Genomic DNA, 16,467 nt, shown 5'->3' with positions numbered 1-16,467 from the left:
TCAGAAATAGCTTGCAGTTTTCAGACAAACGTCTTCTGGTGGTTTCCAGTTACAACTGCAACATTGTCAGAAACAAAGATGGTCTTCCCAGACTATGGTCAGGAGCCATGACTTGAAAGGTGAATGATGCATCACTCCATACTATATTTCTGATTTCATACTTCATATGAAGTATACTTCATATACTTCATACTATACTTCTGACTTGCACAGTCCAAAGAAGACACAGAGGTTGGAAAGACCCAGCCTTTGATTCCAAGGAGCTTACAGTCTAGGTATCTGCCTCCTCAAACAGGAGTTTGTTACCCAGTTATCTCCTCTAATCGGTTTAATGTGTTGTCTTTTCTGAACTATGGGAAGGAGAAACTGCATTTCAAGGACTTCTCTGGACCTCTTTTCAACTCCAGACAATTTCTTCTCGCTTCCCCTTTCCCACATCTCAACAAGGAGAAACATGTCCAGCCAGAGTTTGATTAAAATATGAGAAATATATACATAACTGTCCATCTCTATGCCCTCAACTATTTATCTATCTCTTTCTACTGCTTAGGTTTTGTCAAGTTTCTTGTTCCCCCACAGAATTCATGAAAAACAAACAGTCTTATGTGGCAACAAAATTCAATACTGGAAGTTAATGGACAACATCCAAACTCTAATGGCTAGCATACAAAACATTCATCGGACGAAGCACAGAACTTCTGGTTTAAAAACTTTAGTTTTGGTGTTAAAACAGAAGTCTAGAATGTCTGTTTTTATACATCAAAGGTTGGAGGTAGCTCACATATTTTTCCTGAAAAAAAATACATGTAGAATTGATATGCATTTAAGATTGTATTAATTGTGATTATAATTCATGTGCTTCCTGTACTCAAAATTGGTGAGAAAGGATATCAAAGAGGCATGTTCAGTATATGTGTGTCTATATGTGTGTGAGCATACGTGTACATGTATTTGTAAGTATGCATGGAATGTAATCCTAGATACTTGGGAAGCTGAGATCTGAGGAGCAAGGTTTGAGGCCAGCCTGGGGAAAAAAAGTCTGTAAGACTCTTATCTCCCGTTAACCAGCAAAAATCCAGAAGTGAAGGTATGGCTCGAGTTTAAGAGCACCAGCCAAATGATTACTCAGGTGTTCAAGTCTCTGAGTTCAAGCCCCAGTACCAGCACACACACACACACACACACACACACACACACACACACACACACGCACGCACACACACACGCACACACACACTAAGCCTCTTTTCTATATTTAATCTAGATGCTCTCTTAAAATACCAGCCAGTGACACATTCTGTTAGTTTAACTTCTGCCTTTCTATAAAGAACCAGTGGCTATGCTATATACTTTGTGAACAGTCTGGGAGAACTAGGTTTGATTGTCTGCCTGCTGACTTCACTTTTATTCTAGGCAATGACACATTAACAATTCAGGCCAGCCTTGAGACCCTCCCAATCTACCAAACCACATAGTATCTTCCAACTTCCTACCAAACCTCAGAAGAAAACACACATCTAACCCTTCCTACCTGCAAACAGACATCTTCCACAGTCATACTGGGCAAGAGGGATTGTACAGGCACATGAGAAGGAGCAGGAAAGATTCCAAATGAATTATTACAAGGATAATATTTTAGCAATTAATGATGCCATAATTGCTAAGAAGAAAAAGGTATTAATTAAAGACAAACCAAGTCCAGGGAAGCTTATTCAGTCTTTGGTTTGATGGAGTTTTTAGATGAGGGTATCAGGCAGAACACTGAACTTAATGAATCAAGAGATGCACAAAAGCATGAACAAATATCTGTCCTGTAAGCAACTTTAGCTATATGATTAGAAGAGTTGAACACATTCAGAAATGCACATGTTCTGTGCCAATTGATAGAGTGGACTCTAGCTGTAGGCCTCCGGCTCTGTAATTTGGTCCCTAGATCAGATGACCTCTCCTCCCAGAAAAGAGGTAGCCAAGCAGACAATGGATATGGTCATTGTCACCCTCCAGCTGTGAAGAAACCAGAGCCAGGGGATATAGGAAAGGAGAGGGGATAGATGGACAAGGCAATTCAAAGTGTTACATTTCAGATGTGATATGCTCCCCCAAGAGTTCACATATTGAAAGCTTGGTCCTGAGAATGGTGATAGTAAGTGGTGGAAGAGGCTTTATGATGTCAAACCTAGCACAAGGTGACTGGGTCATTGGCTTACTGACCTCCAAAAGGATTAAGTAATGTTCTAGCTAGTAGGATTAACTAGACCTCACTTACCTGCTGAAAGGAAGTTGTAAAAGAGGAAGTCTCTAGTTTCCTGGCTCACCATATGTTGTCTCCTGCATACACTTCCATCCTGATGGCTGCTACCACAAAGTGATACAGCCTGAAGCCCTCACCAGAGTCAATGCTGAGCTTTATGACTATCAGGTTGTAAACTGTTAGCATTTCTCTTTCAAAGCACAACAGAAAACAGACAAGTGAGAAAGCAAAACTGGAATGTGAACCCCTCCCCCGATATTTTTTTATGTGTGAAAATACCATACATGGGCAAGGTCATGAGTACATTTCTTATCAAACATTGTTGCCTCCTCCTTTGTTTCCCCTTCCCATCCCTTCCCATCTCCTCCCCAAATTTTTAAGAGCACATCTTCAAAAGGAACTAAATGTTGCACATGTAGATCACACTCAAGCTTCTGGAGATTATGAATGCAAAAAGGAGACTAGCCTAAAGCCAAGTCAGAGGCAGGAGAGGGAGCTGAAGGGTATAAGTTGCTAAATTTAAGAGCTAGCAAACATAAGCATCCCAGGGACTTGGAGACAAAATGGACTTCAGTCCTTGCCTGAGCAAATCAGGATCCCCAAAGGATGGACTCACAAGCCAAATGTTAACAATGAAATTTAATACAGAGACCTAAAAATCCATTCTTGCTTCCCAGACCTAATTTCCTAACTACAAATCTAGGCACACAAAAAAAGCAAAAGCACAGTTGGAAGACAAAGCCAAACAAATGTTGAGGGTCTTCATTGATTAAGATGCTAACTGTGAATCAGGTGGAAGAGTATGCTCACCAGCCCTTGTAGACATGTAATTTCCATTACAGGGAAAGATGCCCACTCCAGCTACTAATAGCCAGAGAAGACCAGCTAGGCTCTGGTCCCCCAACTAAAAGGCTGGAAGGATTGGAATCTGCATACCTGGAAACTATCAAGCTATGCTCAGGCCCAGTTACCCTCCTCAACAACAGAACTGAAAATAGGTTAGAAAGTTCAATTGATCCAAGTCCCTTGTAACAATACAGAGCTTGTAAGCGAAATGAGTGGTGTGTCTCCCCATCCTTAAGGCCCTCAAACAAAAGCCTTTTGGATGGATATAAGCAGAATTGCTTCTCCTCTTTCTTCTAGGCCCTATAATTTTGAGGTTCATTGTTGGGGCTCTTTTGTTTTGTTCTCAGGGTAATTCAGTGTGGAAGGACATCAGGTTCTCATCTTTCACATTGTGCAATAAGAAACTGAGGTCAATTTAGACAATTCCTCTGTGTGTGGGGGAAGGGGGAGGGACTGGGACTTGTACTCAGACCTGGATGCTGTTCCCTTACCTCTTTTAAAGGTGATCATACTGTCATTTCTGGTTAATTTGAGATAAGAGTCTCACAGACTTTCCTTCCCAGGCTGGCTTCAAACATCAGTCCTCAGTTTTCAGTTTCCTGAGTAGCTAGGATACAGGCCTGAGCCACTAACCAGTGCCATGCTGTATGGACAATTCTTAAATTATATTTGGATGTTAAGGACTCCAACTTCTTTCCTCTCTTACTCTTCCACAGTCCTAGCTGTCCATTTCTGTGAACTCCAGATGCTGTTTTTGGTCTTCTCAGAGAAAAAGGAAATTATTGTTTTTATAAGATCAGATGATATATTAACTGTAATCATAATGTTTCAGACACTGAATATGAGTCACAGCCCAATAAATGTGTCTCCTTCATTATACCTTGCATTAAGTGAGATTCTTTCTTTGGCCATTCTCTAATATAAATTAGCTGGTATTGCTAAATTTGCGAAAAGATTCAAAAAGTTCTGAATAGTTCAGATATATTTTGGGGGGGGGTCCAGTCGTGGGGCCCGAACTCTGGGCCTGGGCGCTGTCCCTCAGCTCTTCAGCTTAAGGCTAGTGCTCTACCACTTGAGCCACAGCACCACTTCTGGCTTTTTTCTTTTTGCTTATGTGGTGCTGAAGAATCGAACCCAGGGCCTCATGCATGCAAGGCAAGAGCTCTACCACTAAGCCACCTTCCCAGCCCAGTACAGATATTTTAAATTGTCTTTTAAGTAGTTGTGCCAAGAAGCTTCAACTCAATCTATCAGTTTATGAGCATAATATATCTTTATTGTTATTAAAATATAACCACTATTGTTTCTGGTGGTTCACATCTGTAATCCTAGCTACTCAGGAAACTGAGATCTGGGGATCAAACCTCAAAGCCAGACTGGTCAGACAAAACTGAGGTGATAGAACACAAGCCTTGAGCACAAAAGCTAAGGGAAGGTGCACACTAGTGGCAAAGACCTGTAATCCTAGCTACTCAGGAGGCTGAGATCTTAGAGTTACAGTTCAAACCTACCTGCGACAGGCAAATCTGTGAAACCCTTATCTCCCATTAACTACCAAAAAATCACAACTGGAGCTATAGCTCAAGTGATAGAGCACAATCTTAAACTCAGGGAGAGCACCCAGGCCCTGAGCTCCAGCACCAGCATCAGTACAAAATATCCCTCAATGTTAGCATATGAAAATATTTCTACCTGCTTTTTTCCTCTATGTACTGTCTTTTGACTGTTTTGACAGAGCATATCATAAGCAGCTCTATACATTTCAATATGGCTTTCATAAACATCATATTGAGTACATGTGCCATGACATTAAGAATTCAACAACATACAAGCTAGCTCAGGATTCTACTGGCTGTTGTTCATCTCCCCAGCAGTGAAAAATAGACAGCAACAAATTCTTCTCTGTCACAAATTACTTGGCCAAAGCTGCCACTGCCTGTGACCTTCTCTTCTGACATATCCCTCCACCTCTTGCAGTCTTCACTCCCTATAATTGTTCCCAGTGGTTAAAAAGAAAGAAGATTTTAACCAGGCACTGTTGGCTCATGCCTGTAATCCTATCAACTCAGGAGGCTAAGATCTGAAGGATCACTATGTAAAGCCCAACTGGGCAGAAAAGTCTATGAGACTCCATCTCCAAAATAACTACAAGAAAGCCAGGGAGAGGTGTGAGTCAAGTACCAGGCCCTGAGTTCAAACCAGCAAAGAAAGGAGAAAGGGAAAGAAGGGAGAGAGAGTAGGCAGGAGGAAGAAGAAAAGAAGGAAGGAAGGAAGGAAGGAAGGAAGGAAGGAAGGAAGGAAGGAAGGAAGGAAGGAAGGAAGGAAGGAAGGAAGGAAGGAAGGAAGGAAGGAAGGAAGGGAGGGAGGGAGGGAGGGAGGGAGAGAAAGGAACGAAAGAGAAAGAGAAAGAAATAAAGGAGAGAAAGAAAAAAGACAGAGAAAAGTCCATATGCTAGAAGAGATGTTACTAGTTTTCACAGTGATTTGGAAAGAAAATAATAATATAGGGCTGACTTCTCTAGTTTGGGATGGGAAGGGAAAAAACAAAAATGCTTATATACAAGTAGACCCATTGTAACAAAGAGTTGTACAAAACTTTAAATTTAGCGGGGGGGGGGGGGGGGGGGGGGGGGGGCGGGGGGGGGGAGGGAGGGAGGGAGGGGCTGGGAGGTTGTAGTTGTGGAGGTGGGAGGGAAGGGATGGTAGGGGAAAAACAAAGGAGGAGGCAACAATGCTTGTTAGGAAATGTACCTTGCTCATGTAACAATTAAAAAACTATAAAAATAATATAGGGCTGTTTTCTTTCTCTATTTTTCCCTTGAATACTTTACCAGAAGTATGAATGAAATATTTCTATAAAATATGAAAATGAAGGCTCAGTCCTTACACACTGAAACTCATGAGTTCCTTTCCCTCTATAGCTAATACACAAGGGGCCACAAATACAATTGCATCCAGTCCAGGGAACTTTGCAGTCAAGTTGCTTTGAAATAGCTTTACTTATCCTAATTTTGAATGGCATTATCATCAGATGCTTTGGCAGGTGGAAAGAGAAGAAAATGGCATTTCCGTGCCTATTTACCTCTACCCTTGAAAATGAAGACTTTATAAGAAAACAAATTCATTTTCCAACTTACTGAAAACATGGTTCCAATTATAGAAATCACAGAAATGAAAATCTCTTTCGCTTTTCACAATGGTTAGTTAACAAAAGACTTGTGAGGCCGTATGTTTATCTAGTTACTGGATTTCAGACATTGTTGTTCTTTCATAACAAATAGTTCTTCTTTAAAAAGGTCACCTCAACATCATTCTTGCATCCTCCACTTCCTGCCCCCTTCAGAAAATTTGAATTTCAAACCATCCTTTTGGATGATCCTAAAGCTACCTGATCCATCCCAGAGGCCTTTAACATGCTTATTTTTAACAAGGCCTTTTCATAATCCTCAACCCTGTTGATTGCCAAGAGAGAAAAGTCCTTGACCTGGAAGGAAGAATAGGGTCAGGAGACCCAGGAGATATGTTTACACCCTATTCTCACACTTGGCCACCCTTTCATGAAATGATGCATGACACTAAATAATCCATAGAAGTTTCCAAGCTGAGAAAAGTCAGGTGATGATACAATCCTGGGCCTAGGCCTTGAGCTCTAGTTTCACAGATGGTCTCTGTAAACAGCTTAGCGGACTTCTTACCACCCAAGAGCCTCTCTGGACCTCAGGTTTTTAATCCACAAAATGATAACAAATGCTTTTTTTTTTTTTTTATGAATTTCTCTCTGCTATGGAGAATTGTGTGATAATACATAAAAAGTACTCACAAGAGAACCGGTACTGATGGCTCACATCCTAACTACTCAAGAAACTGAAATAAAAGCATCAAGATTGAGGTTCAAAGACAGCTCAGGCAGGAAAGCTTATAAGATTCCTATCTCCAATTATGCAGAAAAAGCCATGAGGAAAGGTGTGGTTCAAGTGGTAGAGCACCAGCCTTAAGCAAAAATGCTCAGGGACAGTGGCCTACGCCCTGATTTCATGCCCCTGTACTGGTACACACATACACACATACACATCACTGAGAGATCACAAGAGTACCTGGCATATGCAATTAGCATTTATTATGTGTGATTTCCTTTGTTCTTTCAAAAAGCAATGCGCAGACAGCAGCCAGTGGCTCATGCCCATAATACTAGCTAGACAGGAAACTGAGAGCTGAAGATTCTAGTTTGAAACCATCCCAGCACAGCCAGAAAAATTCAGAAAACTTTGAGAGACTCTTATTTCCAGATAACCAGCAAAAAGGTATGGCTCCGATGTTAGAGCTCCAATCTTGAGCACAAAAGCCAAGGAAGGAAAGAAGGGACAAATGAAGGAAAGAAGGAAGGAAGGAAACATCCCAGATGCCCTACAAAGGATGAATGAATCAGGAATATGTGATTTATACATGCAACAAAACTTTATTCATCCATCAGGAAGAATACTACTATGTCATTTGCAGGAAAATGGATGGATCTGGAAAACTGTATGTTAAATGGAGTTAACTGGGCTCAGAGAGACAAAAATTGTATGCTTTTCTTACATGTGGAAATTTGATCTATATAATAAACATATACAGAAACATATACAGGGTCATATGCGTTATTTATATGAATATATTGTTTGAAGTATGGTATATGCAGGGGATGTTTGCAATGGTATAACTCCTTCAACCAACTAACTAATAGCTTAATCAATGAATAACAGAAAACTAAAACATGTTGTTGGGCTTGCCAACAAAGAGGAGGGCATATAAATGGAGAGAAGTAGGGTAGGTGAATATAGTTACAGTATTCAATATACATAAGTCATAACATTTAATATACATGTGTGAAAATGGAACCAGGTAACTTCAGGAATGATTGGGGTGGAGAGAGATGAGATAGAATGATGAAAATGGGAGACACCGCTCTTAAATTACTATGTTGAATTAACTTCAGACTCCATGAAGAAAGTAGTCTAAATCAGAGAATCTGAGAGATTTGCCTTTGTAAGACAGCCACCAATATCATGCTTAGCAAGAGTGAGCAATACATGTTTATTCTATTATGTAACTGAGACTTCAGACTTTGGGAGGACTGTTGTTCTATTTTTGGTCATGGGTCTTGAACCCAAGGCCTAGGCACTGCCCCAGAGCCCCTTTTCTCAAGGCTAGCATTCCCCTAGCATTCTATCACTTGAGCCACAGTGCCACTTCTGGTTTTCTGTGAGTTAATTTGAGATAAGAATCTCATGGCCTTTGCTTCTTGAGCTGGCTCTGAACTGCAATCCTCAGCTCTCAACCTCCTGAGTAGCTAGGATTACAGGCATGAGCCACCAGTGTCTGGCTGCTAGGGCTTTTTAATGTTTGCTATCCTGACAAGTACCATCATATACTACATAGAAGAGGGAAATGAGGGGTTCAGTAAAGGATTTTGGGAGAACTAGTATGCTTATGCTGGGAAAATAGAATTAGTTCCTTATATCATATCACACAGCTGAAAAAATCTATTTCAAATAGATCAATGACAAAACTTCTTAACTTTTAGAATAAAAACCAAGATGGTAAATTTATTTAAAATAAGAGAATATGATAGTAAAATGTTATTTTAAAAAAAGACTCAATGTCTTATAAAGGAGATGTTGGCAACAAACACATACTATTGGATGTGATATAACCACCATTTTGGTACACAATTTGAACATTCCTATCCTAGGATTCATCTTATACTTTATATTAAGAACATCATACATAAACATTTTATGAGACAAACACAAGAAGGCTACTTGAAAACATTTTCCATAATAGAAAACAAGTCATCAGATAGAGTGGAAGGAGAGTGGGCACATCAGTCATAATATAGTCACACTACTGAGCATGTTGCAACAGTAAAATCAAAGTTCACTGATATAAAACCTCTTAAAAGCAAAATGTGAAATAAAAAATGCAAGAATGATGAAGCATTTTAATAAAAACAAAGAACCAGAAACCATGAAAATATTACAGGAAGGGGTAGGGGAAACACTAGGACACCTAGGTACAGGTCAAAACTTTCTAAGAAAAGATAGAGAATTGCAACAAATCAAAGAATGGATAAAAGAGATTGCATCAAACTTAAACATAGCTAACAAAATATTAGAAAGCCCACAGAATGGGAGAAAAATTCCACCAGCTATATATCAGACAAGGGTCTAATATCCAAACTATACTTAGAGCCCAAAAAATTAAACCCCCAAAAATAAACCCTCAAAGAAACTACAACCCAACTAATAAATGGACTAACAACTTAAAGACTTCTTTTATTTTTTTAATTAATAAGGTTTTTTTTTTATTGTGAAAGACTTCTAAAAAGAAGCAGCAAAAAATGGACAAAAGACACACATCTCTGGCCATAAAGGAAATGCAAATCAAAACAACACCGAGATTCCACCTTACCCAGTTAGAATAGCCATTATCAAGAAAAAGAATTATTACAAATGCTGACAGGGATGTGGCCAAAACGGAACTTTATTATACTGTTTGTAGAAATGCAAGCTTGTCCAACCACTTTGGAAAGCAGTATGGAGGTTCTTCAAAAAACTAAACATAGAGTTTCTCTATGAGCCAGCAATCCCACTCTTGGGCATTTATCCAATAGAGCCCAAACAAGGACACACAAAAGCTATCAGCACAACCATGTTCATTAGAGAATTATTTACATTAGCCAAAATATGGAATCAATCCAAATATCCCTCAACAGACAGATGGACTAAGAAAATGTGGTATATATACACAATGGAATCCTACTGGTTCAACAGAAAGAATGATACTGTAAAGAGATAGAAAGACTTGGAAACAATTCTAATAAGAGTAGGCAAGACCCATAGAAACATAGGTTGCCTGACTTCCCTCATTTGTGGTAGCTAGAATGTGCCTATAAATCTACAAATTAACACACTGGGTGGTAAGCAAGGGGTTACAAATGAATAATAGGCTCTATGGAGAGCACAAATAGTATTCTTTTAAAAGACTACATGAAAGCCCGACAAAATAGATACCAGAAAATGAATACTTACAAGAGGGGAGGATGGGGCCAAGGAGCGTGAGATAGACGAATGAAGGGCGCATAGAATTCCATTGTGTATATAGACCACATCTTCTTGATCCATTCATCTACTGAGGGGCATCTGGGTTGATTCCATATCTTAGCTATGGTAAATAATTCTTCAATAAACATAGTCGTGCTGGTAGCTTTAGTGTGGTCTTGTTTGTAAACATTTGGGTAAATGCCCAAAAGTGGGATTGCTCTGTCATAGGGGAGTTCTATGTGAAGTCTTTTGAGGAACCTCCATACTGCTTTCCAAAGTGGTTGAACAAGTTTACATTCCCACTAACAATGCAGTAAGGTTCCCTTCTGTCCACATCCCCTCCAGCATCTGTTGTTATTAGAGTTCTTGATTCTAGCCATTCTAACTGGGGTGAGGTGGAATCTCAATGTTGTCTTGATTTGCATTTCTTTTATGGCTAGGGAGGTTGAGCATTTCTTCATGTGTCTATTGGCCATCCTTTTTTCCTCTAAAGAGAAGCTTCTCTTTAAGTCTTTAGCCCACTTATTAATTGGGCTGTTGTATCTTTGAGGATTTGTTGTTGGAGGATTTAATTTTTTGAGTTCCAGGTATATTTTAGATATGAGACCCTTGTCCATTTGTCCAACCTTTCTTTGATTTGTTGTGTTTCTGGGTCTTTATTAAGAAAATTTTGGCCTGTGCCAAGGAAACCTAGGGTTTCTTCCATTCCATCCTGTAATGTTTTCAGGGTATCTGCTTGACTCCAAGGTCTTTGATCCATTTGGAGTTAATTCTGGTGCAGGGTGATATATAAAGATCTAGTTTTAGTTTTCTACAAGTGATTAACCATTTTTGCCAGCACCACTTACTGAAGAGGCGGTCTTTCTTCCATTCTACTTTTTTAGTTCCCTTATCGAAGATTAGATGGCTATAGGTCTGTAGGTTCATTTCTGGATTTTCAATTCTATTCCATTGGTCCTGAGGTCTGTTCTTGTGCCAGTACCAAGCTGTTTTGATTACTATGGCTTTGTAGTAGAGTTTAAAATTTGGTATTGATATTCCTCCAGACCTGTTTTTTCTGTTAAGTATTGTTTTTGCTATTCTGGGTCTTTTATTGTTCTATATGAATTTTTGGATTGCCTCTTCTATTTCCTTGAAGAATGCAGCTGGAATATTGAAAGGCATTGCATTGAATTTGTAGATAGCCTTGGGAAGTATTGCCATTTTCATGATGTTGATCCTTCCAATCCAGGAGCATGGGAGGTTTTGCCACTTTCTATGTTCTGTTTTGATTTCCTTTTTCAGGTTTTTAAAGTTTTCATCATAGAGGACCTTCACTTCTTTGGTTAATTCCTAGGTATTTTTTTGTGGTGCTGTTACAAATGGAATTGCTTTCCTGATTTTAGCCACACTCTTCTCATTGTTGGCATACAGAAAAGCCATTGATTTTTTAGGGTTAATGTTATACCCTGCTACTTTGCCAAAGTTTTGAATCAGCTTGAGTAATTTGGGAGTGGAGTCCATGGGATTCTTTAAATACAAGATCGTGTCATCTGCAGAGGGAGAGTTTTACTTCATCTTTCCCTTTTTGGATCCCTTTGTACTAAAAGATAATTTTTAAAAAAATATATTTTTTGAAAACCAAAGAACCAAAGAAACAAGATAATACATTTTTGTATGCATGCAGATAGAGCAGTGGAAATGTTAGTGTCCAGGAGAGAAGCTCTCTATGAGAGGGAATGGGAAATGGGTAATCTTCAAAGGACTGCAAACTCATGGGTGATTTTTTTAACTTAAGGTCATATTTGTTACACTGATTAATTTTATGTTTTTGTTTTGTTGTTGTTTTTGGTTGGTCATAGGGCTTGAACTCAGAGCCTGGGCACTGTTGCTGAGGGTTTTCTTTTTTTCTTTTTGCTCCAGGATAGCACTCTATCACTTTGAGCCATATCACTTCCAGTTTTCTGGTGGTTAATTGGAGATATGAGTCTCATGAGCTCTCCTGCCCAGGCTGGCTTCAAACTATGATCCTCAGATTTCAGCCTCCTAAATAGCTTGGATGACAGGATTGAGCCACCTGTGCCCAGCTCTGATTAACTTTCAAGTGTCTATTCATTTTTTAAAAATTAAATGCTGTCAATGCTCTTCTCTTGTCTTCTTGTGTTTAAAATCTTTTAAAATCTTTAGTAAATCTTCAAGTAATCTTCAGAGTTTATAAACCAGTGATATTTTCTTTTCCTGACAGATAAATTGGGTTCATTTTCCACATTTCTGCCATCTTTGGGGCAACCTCTTTCACCACAAATAGAAGCTTGGGGTTATCTTCTGTTTTTTACCCATGTTGACCAGAAGAAAACCATGTCATCACTTCTTTGAACAAGGATTTTCCCAAAAGCACTTTTGCTAGCTCTCTTAATTTAGCAAATTCGATTGGTTGCATTTTCATTCCTATCCCTTAAAATTATTGCTCATTTTAGTCCACTTGACTTCCACCCCTTCCTTTCTTCCTCTCCCACCTTGGACAGTTTGGGCTATCGGAGGCTAAATCTCCACAAAGGTTCCACATTGGGATCTTTAAATCACAGGCAAGCTCATTAGGTGAACTGGTATAGCTTTGTCATTCTTAATGAACAAAAGTAGAAATCCATTCATATTGGCCCAATAATTATGTAACTGTGAATGGTAGCTCTGTTTTAACATCCCAGGATAATTTTTAGTTTTGAGATCTCACTCTTTCTGGACTCCAAGTTTTATTTTTTAAAGATAATCCGAGCAAAATTTCACTTGATCCTGAATAAATTTCTATTGGCAAGACATGTTTACTCAGACTACAAAACAATCATAGTCATCAAACAGGAGAACAGAAATATGTTGAACCATGAGCACCTCTGCCACTAGCCTCTCAACATTAGCTTTGACGTCAGTCTTCTGACTTTCCTGCTACTAATCCTGCTTTGTTGATAACCCCCAGAGCTAAATAGCAAGAACCCCACTTTAAGAGAAACTAATTTGTTTTTGAGTCCGGTCGTGGGGCCCGAACTCTGGGCCTGGGCGCTGTCCCTCAGCTCTTCAGCTCAAGGCTAGCGCTCTACCACTTGAGCCACAACGCCACTTCCAGCTTTTTTCTTTTTGCTTATGTGGTGCTGAGGAATCGAACCCAGGGCCTCATGCATGCAAAGCAAGTGCTTTGCCACTAAGCCAACTTCCCAGCCCCAAGAAACTAATTTTTTATTGTAAAAGTGATGTACAGAGGGGTTACAGTCACGTAAGTCAGGTAATGAGTACATTTCTTTGGGAACCATGTTTACCCCCTCCTTCATTTTGTCCCACTATAAACATGTTTTTTTGTGCTCTGGCCTCTTGAGTTCATGTGAGGTATACAAAGCAATACTTTCTATTAAGAAGATTAATGAATTGTATAACTTACTATATTATATAACTTATCAGTGAGGGAATGAATAGGTAAAACAAAAAGACAACTAGAGAAACATAGATCTGAATAATTACTTAGAAATGAGTGTCTAAATAAGCTGTAATTCTAGGGGAGAATGCAATAACGGATATACTAGAATTTGCCACAATAATTAAACAAATAAATAAATATAAGAAGTCACAATTAAGAAAGCATCAGAAAATGCTTTGACAATTATAATCTTTGTTTTATGTTTGTAGACAATTACCAAGTTTGGATGCAAGATGACAACTGGGCTTGGTCAAGACAGAGGAGCCACTGCTAGGGAGAGAAATGAGCAAGGCTTGTAGTGACTATGTGTAGCTACTTCGACAAAGGAAAGATCTCAAATCTATGATTAGTTTGCAAAATGAGGCATTTCCTGAGCTCTCAGGTAGAATAGGTAGCTAAGGTAAGACAACTGAAAGCTCTGGAGATGCTGTTAACTTCCTGAAGTCCTAAAGTAGCTACAGATCAAAAACATGCATGAGGCCCTTCCTCAAGCACAAAGTCTGTTTTTCCTCAAGACATTTGTCATATTCCTAATCACTATGGAATTGAATATGCCAAAAGCTATGACTCTCAGGATAGTATATATGAGTCTCCGCAATTTTTCAGAACTTATGCAATAGAAAAATTTAAGCACAGGAAAAGGTGGAGAAAAATATAAACTAAATAGTAAATCCATGAAAGATACTGAGGAATTGAAATCCAAGCCAGGCACTAGTGGCTCATGCCTATTAATTCCAGCTACTCAGGAGGCTGAGGTCTGAAGACTGCAGTTTGAAGCCAGCCTAGACCAGAAAGTCCATGAGATTCACCTTCAATTGACCACAAAAAAAACCTGGAAGTGGAACTGTGTCTCAAGTGGTAGAGTGCTAGCCTGAGCAAAAATGTTCAGAGACAACACCCAGGCTCTGAGTTAAAGCCTCAGTACCAAAACACACAAAAAGGAAGGAAGGAAGGAATGAAGGAACAAAGGAACGAAGGGAATCTATAAATTGTAATTCAATACACATTCTAGAGCTGAAAATCAGAATATTTGAAATAAAAATTAGGCTAATAAGTTAATAGTTTAACAGTGATTCAGAAATAACAGAAAATATCAAAGCTAATGCATGGAGATTAAAAAATAGAAAAGAGCACAAGAAACACTTGAGAAAGACTCAAAAAGTTTAATATGTGTACAATTAATACTCAAAGAAAAAGAAAGAACAAATTGGAAGCAGAATTTGAAGAAATAATATTCAAAATATCCCTCAGTCTGATAACCTCAATATTCATTGGTCTTAGGTTTCTCAAAGGAGGACTTTCTGACAGGCTCCTATGGTCAACATGGTATCCGGTAAGTGGTGGTGGTGGTGGTGATGATGATGAAATAAGGAAGATGGAACCTGTAAAGTATTAAGTTACCAGAAATACTGGAAAGATGGGAAATAAAGAAGTAGTTAAAGAGCTAATGACTGAAAACTTCTCCAACTAAGAAACTATAATTTACGTATCTAACAAACTCAAAAATCCAATGCAAAATAAACTGCAAAGAAATCCTATTTGAGAACATGATAGTCAAACTTAAAACCTAGTGATAAAAGAAGTTTCTTGAAAAAAGCTAGAGAAAAATGATACATCACATTCAGGGAAAATAACAAAGTGATTAACCTGACTTCTCATCCGTAGCTAGGAAACCAAAATTAACTTTAACAGAGAATGTGTATACAGCAAAAATGTCTTTTAAATATATTCTTATTTGCAAAATGGTATGGTTGTATTTCTGGAATATTCAAAAGTACCCACAAATGACTGGAATTAACAAGTGACTTTAACAAGGTTACTGCATAGCACACCTACAAAATAATTCACTCAACAAACATGTTGTACAAGCATGCCTCAGAAATATTAAGGGTTCAGTTTTAGACTGCCACTTTAGTTGATAATTACAATAAGGTGAGTCACATTAATGTTTTTGGTATCCTGGTCTATGTAAAGTTACGTTTAGTCTAATAAATATGTAATATCATATGTCTTATAAAAGCATATATCTTCATTTCAAATGCTTTACTGCACTAGGAATTGGTGGCTCACATCTGTAATGCTAGCTACTCAAGAGACTCATATTTCAAAGAAGGATTATAGTTAAAAGCCAGCTGGGGAAGGAAAATTATGTGAGACTCTAAATCTCCAATTACCTTTCAAAAGGCTGAAACTGGATGTGTGGTTAAAATGATCAACCAGCACCCTTGAGTGAAAAAAGCTAAGGGACAGTGCCAAGGCCCTGAGTTCAAGCCCCAGTACTAAAACTAAAAAAGTAAAATAAATATTTTTTTGCTAAAAGAATGCCAAAAGTCGAATATGGTTGGCTCACACCCATAATCCTAACTACTCAAGAGGCTGAGATCTGAGAATTATACTTTGAAGCCAGCCTAGGCAGGAACGTCTGTGGGATACTTATCTCCAATTAACCACTAAAAAAGCTGTAAGTAAAGCTATGGCACAGGGGGTAGATCACTAGCTTTGAGCAAAAAGAGCTCAGAGACACCACCCAGGTCTTGAGTTCAAACTTCAATACTGGCACACACAAAAAAAGAACACAATGATCATCTGAGGCTTCAGTAAGTCTTCTGTGGATCAGGGCTTTGCCTGGATAAAAATGGCTGCTGGCTGACCAGGACAACAGTTGCTTAAGTTGGAGTGTCTGGAAATTTCTTGAAAGAAGACAACAGTGAGGTTTGCTGCAACTGTTGACTCTTTCTTTCATGAAATGTTTCTGTGCAGCATGTGATGCTGCCAGATAACATTTTTCTGGGAAGTGTAACGTCTTTAAAATTGGATAATGCCATTGCGTTATCAACTAGGTTTAT

Source organism: Dipodomys spectabilis, unplaced genomic scaffold (assembly GCF_019054845.1).
Source record: "Dipodomys spectabilis isolate Male_0828 unplaced genomic scaffold, ASM1905484v1 ptg000187l, whole genome shotgun sequence".
Taxonomy (NCBI): Eukaryota; Metazoa; Chordata; class Mammalia; order Rodentia; family Heteromyidae; genus Dipodomys; species Dipodomys spectabilis.
The sequence above is the reverse complement of the archived record's forward strand: the minus strand, read 5'-3'. Positions refer to the sequence as shown.